Here is an 18,685-nt window from a genome sequence, read left to right on the forward strand (position 1 = left end):
TCTAAATCCAGAGCTGGCTTTGCCGCTGCTGTTTTGCAGGGCCTTATAGCTGGTCCTAATGCTGTATAAATCCATCCTCCCAACCTTAGCTTTGGGAATCTACCCAAATGTAATGCAACAGTGAAACACGATGAACATAGTACAGTTGCCTACACTTACCATAAATGTAGATGTACGAGTGTATTCACTGTTGCAGTCCTTGTTACCCTCCCTCCAGTCCCCTGTTATTCTTTTACTATGCCTCTTCCTTTTATTATGCTTAAAAGCCTTTTTGGTGTATTTGCTTTTGTTTGGAGGCATGTTTTTGTGTTTCTTATTATATATATATATATATATATATATATATATATATATAGAGAGAGAGAGAGAGATGTATAGATAGATATAACTATAGATAGATATAGATATAAATAGATATTGATATAGATAGATATAGATATGTATGTATATATATATATATATATATATATATATATATATATATATATATATATATATATATAGATGTATATATATATAGATATATATATATATATATATATAGATATATATATATATATATATATAGATATATATATATATATATATATATATATATGTGTGTGTGTGTGTGTGTGTATATATATATATATATATATATATATATATATATATATATCTATATATCTATATATAGCTCCCCATTTAGGGGTCACCTGACATCTGGTGCAAGAAAAACTGTTGTAATAGCGTCGGCTGCATGTTTTATACCCCTGATGACCTGACGTCTTGGAAGAAGGGACAGCAACCGACGCAGGACCCAAGACTTTGTTAATCAGGCCAACTGAGGGCAACCTGCCAGCAGATTACTCAAATGTAATGACTGCAACAGTGAATACACTTGAACATCTACATTTATGGTAAGTGTACACAACTGTACTTTCCCTCCCTTTCCTTTTGACCCTTCAACCACCTTTTTATTTATTTTTTGCTTGTTTTTACAAACCTCCCAGTTGGCTTTGCAGAACCTGCTTTCCACATTCAGTTCAGTGGTTAAGCTTCTTTAATTTTTCTGTCAGCAAACATAATTATGCGGATTGTTTTTTGTCAGTGCAAACATTTCCATTAGTTCTGTTCTGCATGAGTGAGGGTTGCTTTTTGGAATACAGTGTGGATGACTGACTGGGGTTTCTAACTCTGCAGTTTTCTTGATTGCCAGTAACATATATTTGGACCAGGTAAGACTCTGCACAGGGGTTCCTATCACGTCATCGAACTTTTACAAGTTCGAACCACATATGGTCGAGACCATAAGTTTGAATTTGTAAATGTTTGTGTGAATGGAAATCTCCATAGGCAGAGGTTTCCATTCTGTTCAATGTGGTGCAATATCGAAGTTGGTATATTTAAGTAGCAGGGGGTGTGCTTACAACAGTTTATTTTGTTGTCCTTTGTGTGTGTGTTTTTTTTTTTCTTAGGTAGTTGAAGTTATGTAACTTTGAACATAATGGTTCAACCATTAGGTGTTCGAAGTTACGTAGTTTCGACTAAGTGATATAGACCCCACACTAACATACTTCTACAGTACTGTGGTGGTGGTGCTGCGGTAGCGTTGTCGCCTCACAGTTGGACCTTGCCTGTTCGATCCTCAGTTAGAGCGTCTTCTGTGTGGCGACATGCATGAACGGGCATTCCTTTGTTGTAGGTTGTGTGTTCAGCCCGGCAAACCAGCACGTAAAACTCTACTGCCAATCAGTAGCAGACCAGAGTTCCGCTGTGGCGACCCTTAACCGGGAAAAGCTGAAAGAGACAAACAAACTAACATACTTCTACAGATTGGTAAGGCTAATTTGCCACCGTGATCAAAGTATGATTCTGGCATGTGGTGACTTAGATATTGCAGTACTTGCTTCAGTTAGTTGTGGATGTGGTTTAATCCTTCTCGCACTATAAATATTGTTCGCTCCAAGGGTAGCAGCATCTCAGGACTAGTGAACAATCTCTGCAGGGCTTTCTGTTTGCACTTAAGCACATACGTTTCAGATGTTTAAGCAGACCAAAGATGTCCTTACAGTCAAACTCAACTTCAGGCAGTTTTGCAAACACAAGTAGATACCACCATATAAGCAGAATTCTTTTATCTTGTTTGCGTAGTATTCACCAAGATGAGAAGTATTTTGCTGTACCATTAGAATATTTAGATACAAGAACTTCATACAGTAACTTATGACCACACTTGAGTGGTTAGTATCCTTTCACTAAAAGAAACTAGCAGTCTATGCCAAACAAGCTGGCATTTCTTAAAGCCCTGGCTGTGACCTATGTGGCCCATTTTTAATTAGCAGCACAGACACCTGCTAGAGTTGGCAAGCAGGAGGGTTAAATTGCATACCACTGCTTGGTAGAAGTGGATGGAAACTTGAACTCTGGTGGTATGATCCCTGGTGTGGACTGGGGATCATATGGGAGTGCTTATTCTAAAAGAGGCAGGTTTGTCTGTGTCACAAGTGGAGCTGTGGGTATGCATAGCTATGGCCATCGCACACTATCCCTGATGCTTAGGCATGTTAGGAGAAATTAGTGGCATAACTGAAAAGTCAACCTCTTTCAACAGCAGAGGCAGCTGTCTGCTATGCTGCCCTCCTGTGGATACCCTTTACTTGGGAAGGGGTAGCAACTGTGCCCCAGGGGAACTAGGTTGTTGAGTTACTTAAGGCGGGACTGTCGACTGGGGATTGCAGGGCTTGGAGAGAGTGAGCCACAGTGCCAGAGATTATCTGTTCCCACGTGCAAGTATGTAGATCCCCCTGTGAAAAACTGAAAGGCTGCCAGCCCAGCTAGATAGAATTTTGTAGACAATTGTATGCCATTGTAAATATTAATGTAATCCACAGGCTGTTTTACAAATGTAAGAAAACTAAATGCAAGAAAAACTCTGATGTGAAGTTGTTCTATCTCGCCATCTGTTCTTACTGATGGGTTCGGAGCCAATCCTTAGCACCGAGTCGGCAAAATTGAAAAGCTCGAGGTCTTCAACCAGCTTGTGGCCTACTCCCTATCCCATGATGCAATTGTGCTTCCCTCAGATCTCGTTTGCCACTGCAACAGATCAGTAATGCTTGGCTAAGCTCTGGCCAGTCAAACTTTTATATTTGATATTTTCTCAATATTTACTTAAAATTTTGTCTTAGAGTAGTTTGGTATTGTAGAGAGTAAGTTTTCTTCATCTTGTTATATTATAGCTAGTTAGTAAATTAGTCTATGTGAGTGTGTGTTTCTGGCCGTGTTTTTAGGCTTTTAATATCTCTCTACCCTAGTCATTTAAATTATCTAGTGTTATTCAAAGTGTATTACATTTCAAGGCTTGTTTGGTGTTCTTTTTTCCTTGTGTGTGCTGCGGAACTCATTTAAATTAGAGGGTTCATTGCTGTTGTGTTTCCAAGCTCAAGTTTTAGGGCCTAGTAGTTGGGTAGTTAATAGTTCTTTGGTGTGTTTTACAAGCACACACACACACACACACACACACACACACACACACACACACACACACACACACACACACACACACACACATGCATATAAAATCTATCTATAGGTGCTATCTGTCAGACATGTCTCAACAACAAAAAGAGGTTAAGCAATCCAAGTCTGGGTCCAAGAAGTGCCCAGAATGTGGGCAAAAAATGTCCATAACAGATGGACATTCTACTTGTGTTTATTGTTTAGAGGAGGTTAATCTCCAAGAGGATTGCTCTATATGCCACTCATTTAGTACGAGGGTGTTGCATGAGCGTAAAAGGAAATTGATTGATAGAGGTCTTTTAAAATCTTCTTTTCAACAGGAACTGGACAAGGACAGCTGTGACAAACTTTCTAAATCTTCTTCTGGTTCGTCGGAGCCGAGTAAGAGTCAGTCGACCAGCAAATCCAGAATGGATAAGTCTTCAACATTGGCTTCACCGCCTTTGGAGCCAACTGTTACAGTTAGGAGCCAGTCTCAAGTACTGGAGCCAGTGTCTCCTACTTTAAAGTCACCAATATTGCAGTCAGTGGCTTTATCCATTCTGTCTTCTCTGTCTTCAAGCAGGCTGTCTGACATGGATGTGGATCGTGTGGGGCAGAGGCTTCTGCAGACACCGGCGCTGGCAAAACGCCTATCTGGACCGATCTCTGGGACTTTGGAACCGACAAAACCCCTTCCATCTTCTGTTCCTCCGATCCGACTCGAGGCTTCGGAGCTGGAGTACTCGAAGCTGATGATTGTGGAGCCATTGAAACAGACGCCTGCTTTAGATCTATCTGTTACGACTACTCTGATCTCTTTGGTGCTGACCGGAGGATCTAGGTGCTGACAACCGCTGATCGGGTCCGGGGAGGACATTCTGATTTTTTTGGTTCTGACTTTGCCTCTTGGGGCCTCGGCTCGGTTGAGCTCGGCTCCTACCTTGGGCTCGGAGCACGTGGTTCTGGTGCCGAGGTTATCTCCTATTTCTTTGGATCCAGAGGTTTCTTCGCATCGGAACCAAGGGAGATTCGATGCCATGAGGAGGGTGTTGTCAACTCCAACAACCACACCATCAGAACCGGCAGCTCCTTCCCCTAAAGCACAGGTGTCTACCTCTACATCACACATCCCTCTAAAGTGTAGAGACCCTGAGGCTCCGGAAGCCCCATTGGGCGAACCCTGTTCTTCCGAGACCTCTCCAGAAACTCACACTGAAGAGGTCCCCAGGAAGAGAATTTGCAAGTGGAAGCATCTGAACTCCCCACAGGAATCCGTCACTTCAGACACTGACTTAGATGAGTCAGAAGGGTCCCCACGGTCCCCCTCGGAGGATATCTCCTTTGCAGATATCCTGGAAATTCTTAAGCAGAGGGGTGGCTGGAAGTCCATTAACCCTACGGATGATGGATCAGTCCTCCTGAAGTCTTTTGTCTCAGCCCTCCACCACTTGGGTGTCTCCACCCTTAGATGAGCTGATTGAGCTAATCTCTCGAATGGCATGGGAGTCCCCGGATACCATGGAGCCTGTCCCTAGGAGGCCTAATAAATTTGACCCCCCCCTCCCCCAGGAGAGAGCTTCCTGATCAAAGGAGTGCCCCTTGATGCTATGGTGGTGACAGCCACCAAGAAGGAACTGTGAGAAACTTCTGTCTGCCCATCCTCCTAAGGATTTTCGGATCTTGGACAGATATGGTAAATGCATGTTTAGTTAAGCAACTTTTGCTCTCAGATCACTGAACAATCTAACTCACTTTACTAGGTTGCAAAGAGATCTCCTGAAAGAACTAGGAGATGCCCTACAGGGTTCTGTAGCTGTGGGGGGTCTCAGAGAAGGTAACTTCCCAGCTCACTATCCTTAATTTTCTTGTAAACTCTTCCATGCGTCTGGTCTCGTATGCAGTTGATGGAATGAGTAGGGTGTCTGGTACAGGAATTGCTCTTAGGAGACATTCCTGGATGCGTTTAAGTTCCTTTGTGGAGCCCTGTAAGTCATCCTTTATTAACATCCCTTACGATGACTCGTCCCTTTTTGGACCCAAAGTGAAGGAAGTGCTTACCAGGAGTGAACATGATGGAAAGACTGTCTGCCATCGGAGTCCATTTTTCCACCCCTACCAGACCTTACCTCAAAGATTAGAAGGGAGGAAAGATGTGGTTCTGTATAACTAGAGGAGCTTTCCAGGACACTCATGGTAAACCCCCCTCTAGAGGCAGAGGAGGGGTTAATAATAGAAGATGTCACCCATGCGGCAGAGGGGGTCTGCATATTCAGGGAGACCGAGACCAGTTCTCTGGGGAAACCCTGTCCATGCTTCTGAGAGGAGGGCCCGCCTGTCCATCTCTGGAGCCAGTCGTGGGACGCTTTTCTTTGTACCCAGATGCTTTGCTAAAAATAAGACAGCTGGGTACAAAGCATCATATCCAGAGGATGCTCAATTCCCTTTGCCACACCCCCCTTATAAGAAAAATCCCGGATGTTCCACCCAGTCACAGGGAACAAGCAGCCACACAGATTCAAAGGTTGCTGGGAAAAAGTTGCCCAACCAGTCCCAGCAGACTATAGAGGATCTGGAACTTACTCAAGGTTCTTTTTAGTTCAAATGAAAACTGGACTGGAGGCCCATTTTGGTTCTCAGCAGACTAAAGTCAGTAAAAACAAAATTCCAGATGGTCACGCTACAGTCAATACTTCCCTTTTTACGGAAAGACAATTGGATGTGCTCAGTAGATCTGCAGGATGCATACTACCACATAAAAATAGACAGGGCATCCAGGGAACATCTGCCCTTTTGGCTGGGAGCCAGTCATTATCAGTTTTGCGATCTGCCCTTTGGTCTCACTACAGCCCCCAGAGTGTTCACCAAATGCATTTCAGTAGTCACGGCTCACCTGAGGCGTTTGGGATGCTAGGTGTTTGCATACCTAGACGACTGGCTCCTCACTGCTACCACCAGGCATCAATTCATACAAGCAAGAGACACAACTGTGAACCTCTGCAGTCAGTTGGGGATTACCATAAATTCAGAAAAATCTGCTTTGTTGCCATCACAACATACCGTTTTTATAGGAGCAGAGTTAAATGCCATTACCATGACTTTAAACCTTCCACCAGGAAGAGTTTGCATTGTACGAAAACAAGTCCTAGACTGCTCCCGAGAGAAAAAGTCCCGGTTTCAATGGTACTCAAATTGTTAGGGACAATGGCGGCAAAAATCATTGTGATTCCTTTAGGTTGGATGCATATGCATGTACTGCAGTGGTCTTTTCAATAACCTCCAATGTCACACATAATCATTATTATGAATTCATGCAAGAAGGACTTTCAGTGGTGGCTGACATCTCACCAAGTAACTCTGGGTTGACCCTTTGTTCTACCCACTCCTATAGCCATGGTGACCACTGACGCCTCCCTGATAGGGTGGGGGGGTATTATCGGGAAAGAACAGCCCAAGGCATGTGGAGGAAACATGAGGCCCATCTGCACGTGTCCTGGAGGTGAGAGCAGTACTTCTTGGCAGTATGTCCAAGACTCTGCATCTGGGTACTATTGCAATTCAGACACAACATGTCCGTGGTCTGGTACATAAACAAACAAGGAGGAACCAGATTTTATCCCCTATGTCTAGAGGCCCTGAGAGTATGGTAGTGGGCAACTTCCACCTAGCGCTTTCTGATAGCAACACACATCCCGGAGAGATCCAGTGTGATAGCAGACAAACTGAGCAGGACAGTTCTATTGCCTCACGAATGGTCCCTAAATTAAGTAGTAGTGGAAAGGATATTCCGCAGATGGGACCATCCTTGCTGCGATCTCTGCAACTCAAACAAGAAATGCAGTAGCTACTTTGCCCTAATTCCCCCTCCAGGGAATGCCCCAAGGGATGCACTTGTCCACGATTGGGCCCTGGGTCTTCTTTATGCCTTCCCTCCTCTCCTTCTGATACCCAAAGTTTTACAGAAAACCAAGGCTCTAGGAAGGACCATCAATTTAATAGCCCCTTACTGGCCTCGATAAATTTGGTTACCCTTCCTCCAGCTGCGTCCCTGGATTCTGGATCTAGTTCCAGATCTGCTGACTCAATCACCAGGGGCACTCCATCCTTCACTTCAGTCCCTCAAACTGACAGCTTGGCTGCTCTAATTTCAAACATAGCCGAGATTCACAACCTCTCAGGTGCGTCTCAGCATATTTTAACATCCTCTCATAAATAGTCTACCAGGAAGTTGGATCTTAGTAAATGGAAAAGGTTTTTTATATGGTTGTTTCAGAACAATATTGACCCGTACCTGGCTTCATTTCCATTTATCCATTCTGGACTTCTACCTTTCAATGAAAGGGCAGTTGCGGCAACCATTTGAGTTCAATTGGCAGCAATTTCTAACTTTCTTCTTGGTTGACCAGGGTTCTTATATGCCACATAGATTCTCTAACGGCTTTCTCAAGGGTACTGTTCATTTGAGACCACTCATCAAAGCTCCAGCTATGCCATGGGGTCTAAATTTTGTTCTTTCCTGAATACTCCTACCCCCTTTCGAACCAGCCTCATCTTGTGACTTGAAATATCTATCATGGAAAACCATATGTTTGATAGCTATTACTTCTGCTTGGAGATTTTGAGTTGCAGGCCTTGTCCATTAAATCCTCTTATTTGATTTTTCATAATGATAGTCTTGCTCAGAATGAATCCATCATTTTTACCTAAAGTTTGCTCAGATGAATCTCAACCAGTCTATTGAATTGCCCGTTTTTTTCCCTAAATACACTAATAAGCTGGAACATATGCTGCACAAGTTTGATGTTCACAGACTACTTCGATTCTACTAGACAGGACCAAACATTTCAGGAAAATAGAACAGCACTGCCTCCTTTTCTGAGTCTAAAAAAAGTGCTCCAGTGGCGAAAACCACTTTATCAAAATGGTTATCAGATTGTATTTTCTTCACTTACAGTTCAGTGAATACACCGTTACAATAGAAGATAAAGGCCCATTCTAGTAGAGCTGTATCTACTTCATGCAGAAAAGAGGAAAATCTCAGGATGCAAAAGAAAATCCCTCACCAGCCTCAGCAAGAAGCCGAGATCCCTCATAAAATCCTCAAAAGCTAGTTACGAAAATAAAATTGCCAAAGATTCCAAAGACAGCCACAAGGCATTCTATAGTTATGTCAAGAATCTAAATGCCAATGCTCAGATCTGCTCTGAACTACAACAGAATGGCATTAAATATACTGATCCCAAGGATATTGCCAATATCCTGGCAGATCAATTTAGTGCCAGCTTCACCCCCCTCTCACCCCCTAAAAGGTCCATCTCAATGCCAAAAGATTGCCAAATTCCGGTAATCTGGTAGAAATCGCACTCTCCAAAGCTAAGAATACAGCATCCATGGGGACCATATGACATCCCAGGCTGTGTACTACATTAACTACAAAACTGGCATCTCACCTAAGTGTCATGTTTAATTATAGCCTCACCTCTGGCTTTGTGCCCACTGAGTGGCACATAGCTGCAGTTATCCCACTCCACAAAGGGGGCTCCACCTTGGATCCCGGGAACTACCATCCCATCAGTCTGATGAGCCTGATCTGCAAGGGCATGGAACGCATTATCATGGAACTTTTAAACAAAGACATTGGCAACCTTTAAGCACTGGACCCCACCAAGTTTGGGTTCGTGAAGGGCCGATCTTGTCTCCTGTATCTGATTGATTTCTTCGAATCAATCTCCAGAGCAGTGGACAACGGTAAGGCTGTCCACACAGCCTATCTGGATCTCGCCAAGGCCTTCGACACCATCCCCCACTCTGGAATCGTAGATAAACTTATTAAGCTGGGCATACATCCCTACTTCACTCGATAGGTTGCCACCTGGCTTACCGACAGAACCCAGACTGTAAAAGTAGCAGACTCCAAATCCAGCTCCAGACAAGTGACAAGGGGAGTACCTCAGGGTTCAGTCCTGAGACTGCTCTTGTTTGGCATCTACTTCTCTGAAGTACAGGCCAACACTAATGGCCTCTGGCTAACAAAGTTCGCACATGACTGCAAACTGGGAGCCATTATTGAATCCCCAAATGATGTGAATATTCTACAAAAGGTCCTTACAGAAACAGATGCTTGGTGCCAGAGCCATGGGCTCAAGCTTATTGCTAAGAAATGAATAGATACCCCCTTTGGGAAAAAACATGTACCCATGAATTACCACATAGGTGGCAGTACACTAAACACCGAAAGTGTAATGAGAGACTTAGGGACACAGGTGGCTAGTGGTCTCACTTTCGATAACCACATCGCCACAACAGTCAGGAAATCCTTCTATGTGGCACTCCTCATCACTAAGGGCTTTTCATCCTGAATAAAGGTCATTCTCCCACTGTACTCATCCCTCATTAGACCCATTATAGAGTACAACACCCCGTTTGGTATGTACCTCACAAGCCATCTGCAACAGCTGGAAAGGCCGCAGAAATACCTCACTAAAAGAATCACAGGCCTAAAGCAGATGCCCTATGCTGACCCTCAAAAAAAAAAAAACTCCAGCTATACTCTGTGGCATATCGTCTACTCAGAGGCGATCTCTGCTTAACATACAAGGCCATGTCAAACCCTGAGCTGTTTGGCATGCTTCACTTAAAGAAATCCCAATCCCTCAGAGCCACACTCTCCAGGGATCTAAACCTCGTCATCACAAAGAACAAAACATGCTGGAGAAATAGGTTCCTGACCCAGAGACTCGCCATACTCTGGAATAGACTGCCCATACATGTCAAGCAGAGCGCCTCCTTGGCCCTGTTCAGAAGGAAGCTTGACGAGTGGATGGGAGATGGGAAATTCACCCCAGGGATCACGTCAGTCGCCCTGCTAGACAGGGGTCCAGGGAAGTAAGTATTGTGGGAAGAAATATCCAGGGAATTGTTATGGCCAGGCTTATATAGGCCCTTAGGCCGATAGCCTAGTACCAACCTATGAACCTATGTTCTGAACGTCAAAAATGTAACCACAGTGCCCCTTGTTGGAAGAAAGCTGTTAAAGTAAAGCATTTTCTTGACTATTTGTTCTAAAATCTCAGAGACAGGATGTCTGGATGAAGGAATTCTTTCTGTTGTCTTCGGGCAAGAGTTAATTTCTAGATTTTACATGTCTTGTCTCTTATTCCTGTGGCTTCTTGACCAGGTGCAAGCTTACTAAGAAATGTAAATTTAGAGTTTCTGGTAGCCTGGGAGCCAGAGAAGTGTCAAGAGTGATGTAATCTAAAGCGAGTCTGCAGTGATGTATTATCAATTTAAGAGATCTCAAAGAACGAGATGTCTTCTGAACTGACAACATCACCAACACTTGCTTGCTCTGTATGCAAGTAGGATCTTAGACTTTAGTATTTCTCTCTTAGAAATAGATAGTAAGTTTAGACTATTTGTCAGACTGTCCTACAGTATTGTTTTAAAGTTCCTGTGTCTGAACTCTTGACTAGTACTGAGTTGAATTGAGAAGTTTTGTCTTGTGCTTTTATTATTTATTATTAAATATTTTTAAACCTTTCGACTGTGGCTGGTTTGTGTAGAGATAATTTCACCTGTAGAGTACATTGCTTGTATACAGTGATACTGTCCAAGTCACTCCAAATAAGCCTTGACTGTTCGGTTGCACTTACCAGTTGGATAATAATATTGCACAGTAATAATTGGACACCCTTTGGTAAGGGCGTTTTTAGTAGCAGATAAATATTAGTGGGTGGTGACAGCTGGTACTAACTTTTAGACTGGGCAGAAAGGGGGCACAGCTTGCGAATTTGTGCCGGCCTTCCCCAGAAGTGTCTGTGTATATAACCTCTATCTCAAAGTGTGTGCGTGTCAGCTACTTGGGCAGGGATACGAAGCACTGGTTGGACAGACAGGGTGCTGGAAGTTTTAGCTTGCCCACTAGACTGAGATCTGGACCCTGTAGCTGTGCCAATGGGGAGTCTTATTGGGGATCTGGAGAGAAAGGGAGTAACCAGCCCGAGACTGGACGGATCTCTGTGTGCTCTTAAGGGAAATTGTACTTCACTGTGTGTGTGTGTGTGTGTGTGTGTGTGTGTGTGTGTGTGTGTGTGTGTGTGTGTGTGTGTGTGTGTGTGTATTTGTTAGCCTTTCCTGTGTGGATGCCCCTCACTGGTGTTAGTGGTGAAGATTGAGGCTCCTTGATTGCTGGGCCATTGCGCGGGTGTCACAGCAGCCGTAAAGCCCAAAGCCTGAGGACAAAATTCGCTGGAGGGAATGGAATAGCTAGCATTTGTCTGATGTGCATCCTTTGTGTCCAGTCTCCTGCCAGCCAGGATTCCTTCACTAACAAAACCCTGGTCTAATGAGCTCCTATAAAATCTATGGTTTGGACTGGTTGTAATTGAGACTTCTGAAGATTTATATTTATCCCTAAGATTCCTGCCATTTGCAAGACAAAGTCCCTGGCCTGAACCAGTAGATGCCTGGTTGGTGCAACTAGAAGCCAATCATCCAGATAAGGAAACACGTGGAATCCCTGCAGTCTGAGATGAGCTGCAACTACTGTCATGCATTTTGTGAACACCCTGGGGGTTGTGGTGAGACCAAATGGAAGAGCTCAGAATTGATAGTGAGTAACTTTTTGCCAGAAACAGAGGTACCTTCTTGAGTGCCTGTTCATTTTGATGTGATAGTGCATATCTTTCTGGTCTATCGAGCACATCCAGTCATCCATCTGTAGAAAAGGAAGGTTTGACTAACTGTGACCATCCTTAACTTTGTGTGCTTCACAGATTTGTTCAAATAATTTAGGTTCAGTATTGGCCTGAGGTCCCATGTTTTTTTTGGAACTAAAAAGAACCCGGAGTAGATTCCTGATCCACGTTGGTCTGGAGGGATCTCTTGGATGACTTTTTTGAAACAACTTTACAATTTCTAAAGCTGCTGCCTCCCTCTGATTGGGTAGTACATTAGGGAGGGTTTGTTTTGGTATGAGGAGGTTTAAAAAGGTAAGAGTGACCTGGATATGATTCCTTACACCCATCTGTCATTTGTAACTGCTAACCAAGCTTGCATATATTTAGTGATACTGTCCAAGCCACTCCAGTAGCTTTAAAAGTTGTGGTCGCAGTTACTAATTGGATAACAGTGTTATTGCACAGCAAAATTGGTCACCCTGTGGGAAGGGCCTTTGTAGTAGCTGATAAGTAGGGGTTCTGGTGGCAGTGGATTACTACCTTATTTCCTGGGCAGAAGGGGCATACCTAGTGAATCTGTGCCAGCCTTCCCCAGGAGTGTTTGTATGCAAGTCATATCTCAAATTGTGTGTGTCTCAGCTACTTGGGCAGGGACACGAAGCACTGGTGGGACAGAGGGAGTGCTGGGAGGACTTTGCTTGGAACCCTGGCTACGGAACCCACTCTGTATCTGTGCCAGTGGAGAGTCTTATTGGATATCTGGAGAGAAAGGGAGAAACCAGCCCCAGGCTGACTGATCTCTGTGTGCTGTTAAGGGAAATTATACTTTACTGTGTGTGTACTTGTTATCCTACCCAATGTGCATGCCCCTCACTGGTGCTAGTGGTGAGGATTGAGGCTCCTTGATTACTTGGCTAGTGCACGGGCGTCACACCCATGTGTTTGTGTGTGCAGTAGCTAAATCTTTTATCTTGAGTATCACTGAATAAATAATGTGCTGAAATGTATTTACTGACTTTTTTATTACATGTAGGTCTCTGTTAGAAATATTTTAATAATGAACGGTTAGTTAAAGGTAATTTGTTATGCTTTATAAGGGCAACTGCCACTCTCATGGTGTTCTAATTGCCCTCATCAGGCAAGCAGTGAAGCTGTATTAACTTTTAAAATGAACTGCAGCACAACCTTTATAATTAATTCCTGAAGCTCCTCACTGGTTTGCTGACATTCCACCCACCTCATTCTGAATAACCATGCTGAAGTTACATTTAGATGTTTGGTCATTAGGATCAGGAAGTGAAAAGAGTGAAGATTGAAGAGCCAATGTTTGCTATTGGGAGTCCTGTTCAGAGTTGTGATGGTACAGGAGTTTGAATAAACTGGTACAGATTCTGCTCCATACACCGTAGAATTTAACTGCTTGATTTAGAATAAATAATAAAGCTGTTAAATTATTTGAGTTATGCATAGTGGTGAAGTCCATTCCCATGCTTTGCTTCAGGGGTGAGTCGAAGTATCCATGTTCTGAGTAACATTCTTGGATTCTTTTAACTGAACTGTCATGGGGGCCATATTGAATTACTGTTTGAGCCCTCCTCTAAGATCCGTTTGCCAATGATGACCCATCCAAGAGCATAAATCTCTATGCAAAATAGCTTTGTGAATCTTAAGGGAACACAAACCCATGCACCATGATAGTCATATTCCTAGAAGGCTAATAGTTAAGGAGTGATTGTATCTCCTCCCTTCGGAGGTAAAAACCTTATACATTTTAGTTACATTTTTTCTGAAACAATTATTGAAGCTAGTAGTAGTCTAGAAGCATCAACTTGGTCTTCTGTGCACACTTTTACAAAGTATATAAAGTAGATTCCTTCTCCAAGTGTAGTCGTCGTCCTCCTCTTATTTTTGGATAGGCTTTGCTAGGACCACTCTCCAGGGTCTCCTGGAATCCTCATCCTTGTACCTCCCACTCATATTACCTGTTGTTAATGTACCCATGTAGTTTAAGCTACTGCAGCAGTGATCCATATGAAGAACATAGTACAGTTCTGCTATTAGACTCAATATAACAATAGACGTTCGTGAAGCCGCGGTGGTACAGCGGTAGCGTTGTTACCTCACAGCAAGAGGATCTCCTGTTCGATTCATGGGTGGAGTGCCTTCTGTGTGGAGTCTGCATGTCCTCCCCGAGGTCGAGTGGCCTCCTAAAGACCTGTGAATGGGCATGCCTTCGCTGAAGGTTGGGCATTGGGCTGGCAACTCGGCACCATAAAAAATCTACTGCCAATCATTAGTGGACCTGAGTTCCGCTGTGGCGACGCCTAACCGGGAAAAGCTGAAAAGACAAACAACAACAACATAACAATAGAAGTTTGAATGATCCCTCTCTCCACCCTCCTTATTTTTGTGTATTTTGTATGGATTCTGTGATATTCTAGCATTGTCCTCTCAAAGCTTTAGCATCCCTCTCTCTCTGTTGGCATGAAATCTGTGAAGAGGTTGGTGCCCAAACCTGACTTTGCTCAGCGTGGGCTAACTGGGTAGATGGAAGGTGCTTTGGAAGCTGGCTTGATATGTTCTTAGTGGGGATGTAACCTGTATAGCTTATGATACAGCAGCAGTGGTCATTCGAGCATCCACTGTTAAGGTAAATTTATTTTCACAACTGTACTTTCATTGCTTTCCTATGCTGTGCAAATAACATGCAGGACTACCATTTCACATGTTCCAGAATTCAGGGAGAACCAACCAAAACTCAGTTCGACTCCATCCCTAGTAGCTACAAACCAGGGTTGCTCTAAATAGAGTACCTGTCTTTTCTATGCGTTTTAAATGCAGGATAGCAGCCTAACAGCTTCCACTGTACAGAATACCTTTGTTATTTAACTTCTCATCAGTATACTGTGCACAGCTGTGTTCTTTGCTGTGTACTATTAGATATTCAGATTCATAATGTTAATTAGTCTTTATTATGCAGGTTTTCTTTTTGTAAATTACTGTAGATATTCAGATTTTATATTTTGTGTCATCAGCACGATTGTCTTTAGCACTATGCTGGTTTGCAGCCCTGACAGTGTTCCATTTGGATCAGTGTCCTTCCTTTGTTAACAGAATAAATACATTTTAACTTTAAAAATGACGATAGTCCAGTCTCTTATGGTATATTTCCTGTAGTTTCTATGGACAATCTATAGCATTTAAAAAAAAAAAAATCTTTTTTCTCTTGTTTTACTAGTCAACTTTTCCTGAGTAATTGGTTCACTCATTCCCTGCAGGGCAAGCAGTGTAATTTTTTGGCTCTTTCTACAGTATACGAAGGCATCTTGGTGGTCAGTAAATGTTTTCTCAACATCCTTAGAATGCTCTTTAAAGGAAATTTTCAATTGTCACTTATTTTCAAATGTAAATAATTCTGGTGAAGCTTTGTATGTAGTGCTGCTAAATGTTACACACGTGTTCTGTATGTTGTATATTTACTACTGTTCTTTCTTGTGGAGCTTTTTATTTCTACCTGGACCTTTGCTGAAAAGGGACTTGTTTGCCCAGTTGGACTTTCCTGGTAAACCAATGGAACTAATTACATAATAAGATGTGAGCCAAGGAAGGCTGAACAGTGCTGCGGTGTTAGTTCAGACTTGGTCTTTCTTCATTTTGCCACAGTGTTACCATTTTGACAGTCACTTTTGTGTTTTTGCATTTGTGGTTTAGTGATAATTTCCTGTCTTAATTTTATTCTTTTCTTTTCTTTTTTATGCTCTTGGAAGATACCACAATTCAAAAACTTCCATATTCAGACCTGTGCCATTTAACCTCATAATAGAGCATTTTTCCACCTTGCCCTCTATTTTCAAAAAGTTTGATGTTCTTCATTCCACATTGCTGCAGTCCTAACTATTGGGTAGTCCGCTGTCCAGTCGGCCCGAATACCAAAGTATATGGCTGACGTCGGTCACGGCGCATTAGACTGACGTCAGTACGTCAGGGTACTAATGCGCATGACCGACGTCATATCCTCAGTCTTTTTTGCCGCATGGTCCGATGCAGAAGCAATTTTGCGAGTGCAGGTTGGCGTTCTGAAAGTTTCTGAAGTCAGAGTTTCAGACCGAATCAAAGTTGGCTAAGTACCCGTTGGGGAATATTTTGGTTTTTTCTTGCCTCAGTATTTAACCGATGTCAGAAAAAGTGAATAACTGTATTTCTTGTGGGAAACAGATACCTCATAGGGATTACCATACTTTGTGTATACCTTGTTTAGGGCCTGAGCACGACGTTGTTGGATGCCGCTCTTGTGCAAGATTTAACAAACGCACTATTAAGAGAAGGTTAGACTGTGCCAGGTTAGTGTTTGGGAAGCGTTGTAATTATAAAATGCCGCCGGATGTTCCGACGCCCGCTTCAAAAAGCGCAAGGATAAAGCAGCAAAGCCTAGAGTGGAAGAACCGACAGTCCCTGACGCCGGTTCTTTAGAAGGCTCAGTGGAGCCGGAGGTTCTGCCAGGTGTTTCTTTGGAGTCTCAGGGAGAGACTTTATTGTTACAGGATGTATCCTCTCAGGAAGTAGGCCAGGCTGAGGGGGCTTCTCAGGTGGCTGTTCTTCCCTCTCTTCCTAAGGTGGTTAGAGCCTCCCCCTCTGTTTCCAAGGCTTCTTTGAGAGGCAGGCCTAGTGTAGCTTCAGTGGGGGTTTCTCCTAGTGCTTCAGGGTCTTTGCCTAAGAAACATATGCTTAAAATGGCAGAGGATTTGATTACTATGATTAGAGGTTCTATGCCCCTCCTGATAAGAGGCCTAGGGTGGAACCTGAGTTTGAGAGTTTTGAGCACTGTTCGAGGCTTCTGAGTCTTGGCTGAAGACTTGCAGGAGTATCCTCCTTATTCTGATTCTGATGTGGATGATTCTACTCCTTCAGCTTCTCCTCCTGAGGATTTTTCATTTTCAGAGACTCTGCATTCCATGAGGGAGCATTTTAAATGGGAAGGTCAAGATTTCTCTGATTCCAGGAAGAGGCTTAGGAATTCTTGTTTTACCCCAGCATAGGCCTTTAGCTATACCTCCGGTTCTGAATGTGGTGGAAGATGTTTTGCAGAGGCTTCCCTGAATCCTGATTCTTGCCTCCTGCACCAGTTAAACCGGATAGGTACTATAGGGTGCCTGAAGCTCATAAGTATCTTTTAAGAGTCCTAGGGCAGACCCGCAAACTGTCTCTCAGGGGCCTAAAGGTGTGAAGGCTTCTGTGGTTAAAAATCCTGTTCCTCCTGATAAAGAGGCAAGGGCTTTGGATAGATGGGGAAAGAAAGTGTATACTTCTTCCACTTTAGCCATGAGGGCATTGAATTGTCAGTTTCACATGTTAAAATATCAGAATTACCTCCTTTCACAATTGAAATCTAAGGTGGATGCTCTGGCAGAAGGTATTGAGTGTAAAGAGTTGCAGGATTTAGTTCATGTGTCTGAACAGGTGGGTAAACATTCCTTGCAGTGTGGTTTTGATGCTGTGCAGGCCTCCTCGAGGGTGGCTGCCACTGGTTCTGTTCTTCGAGGCACGCCTGGTTGAGAGATCAGAACTTAGCTGAGCATGTTAAGACAAGGATTTTGGATGCTCCTTTACAGTCTGATGTGTTGTTTGGTTCGCCTGTTGAAGCAGTTTTAAAGAAAATGGAGGACAAGGCTAAGTCTATGCAAACTGTTAAAGATTTTTGCAGGTGCAGCCTCCAAGTTTAGTAGAAATTGGCCTACTAAGGGTGGACTTATCCTGCTTATGATTCCCAGTCTAGGGGTAGGTCTAGGCGTGGTAGGGGCAGAGCTCAAGGTTCTTTTAGGCCTAGGACAGGGAGTTCTCCTGCTCAGACTTCTGGTGAGGGCAGGGGTCAGTCCTTTCGTAAGCAGACCCAATGACCTGCCTTTTCAGCTGCCAGTACATTCTCGCCTGGCAGCACCTCTGGGAGGAAGGCTGTCTCTTTTCAAAGAAAATTGGGATTTAATTACCCAAGACAGATGGGTTCTGGATATCATTCACCACGGTTACAGGTTTTATTTCCATACCTTGCCTCCTTTCAAAGGCATGCCAGACATTCCTCCTCTACAAAGAACAGAGGCTCACAAGCAAATTTCTCTGTTGCTCCAAATAGGAGCCATTCAGTCAGTTCCTGTGCCAGAAAGGGGCCTAGGATTTTATTCTCGCCTGTTCCTAGTACCAAAGAAGGGGAACACGTGGAGACCAATTCTGGATTTATCTATCCTCAACACTTATCTGGACATTCCCAAGTTTAAAATGTTGACGTTACAACAGCTTTTACCTCTGCTGGGCAAAGATCACTGGATGGTAACTTTAGATCTCAAGGAAGCTTACCTTCATGTGCCTATAAGGCTAAGTTGCAGGAAGTATCTGCGTTTTCGAGCTGGAAATTCTCATTATCAGTTCTCTGCATTGCCCTTTGGCTTATCCACTGCCCAGAGTATTCACAAAGGTTCTGGCTCCAGTGATAGCTTACTTCAGGCTAAAAGGAATTCAAATCTATCCTTACTTGG

General features: G+C 43.4%; 1 protein-coding gene across 1 annotated transcript in view; it reads left to right on the forward strand.

Annotated features, from left to right (window-relative positions):
- The window catches only part of MAP3K4 (mitogen-activated protein kinase kinase kinase 4), a gene marked incomplete in the record, with an annotated part of 2,414,579 nt that overhangs the window by 433,051 nt on the left and 1,962,843 nt on the right, over window positions 1-18,685 (forward strand).

Source organism: Protopterus annectens, chromosome 1.part0 (assembly GCF_019279795.1).
Source record: "Protopterus annectens isolate FY-2018-M chromosome 1.part0, PAN1.0, whole genome shotgun sequence".
In the NCBI taxonomy this organism is placed as follows: Eukaryota; Metazoa; Chordata; order Ceratodontiformes; family Protopteridae; genus Protopterus; species Protopterus annectens.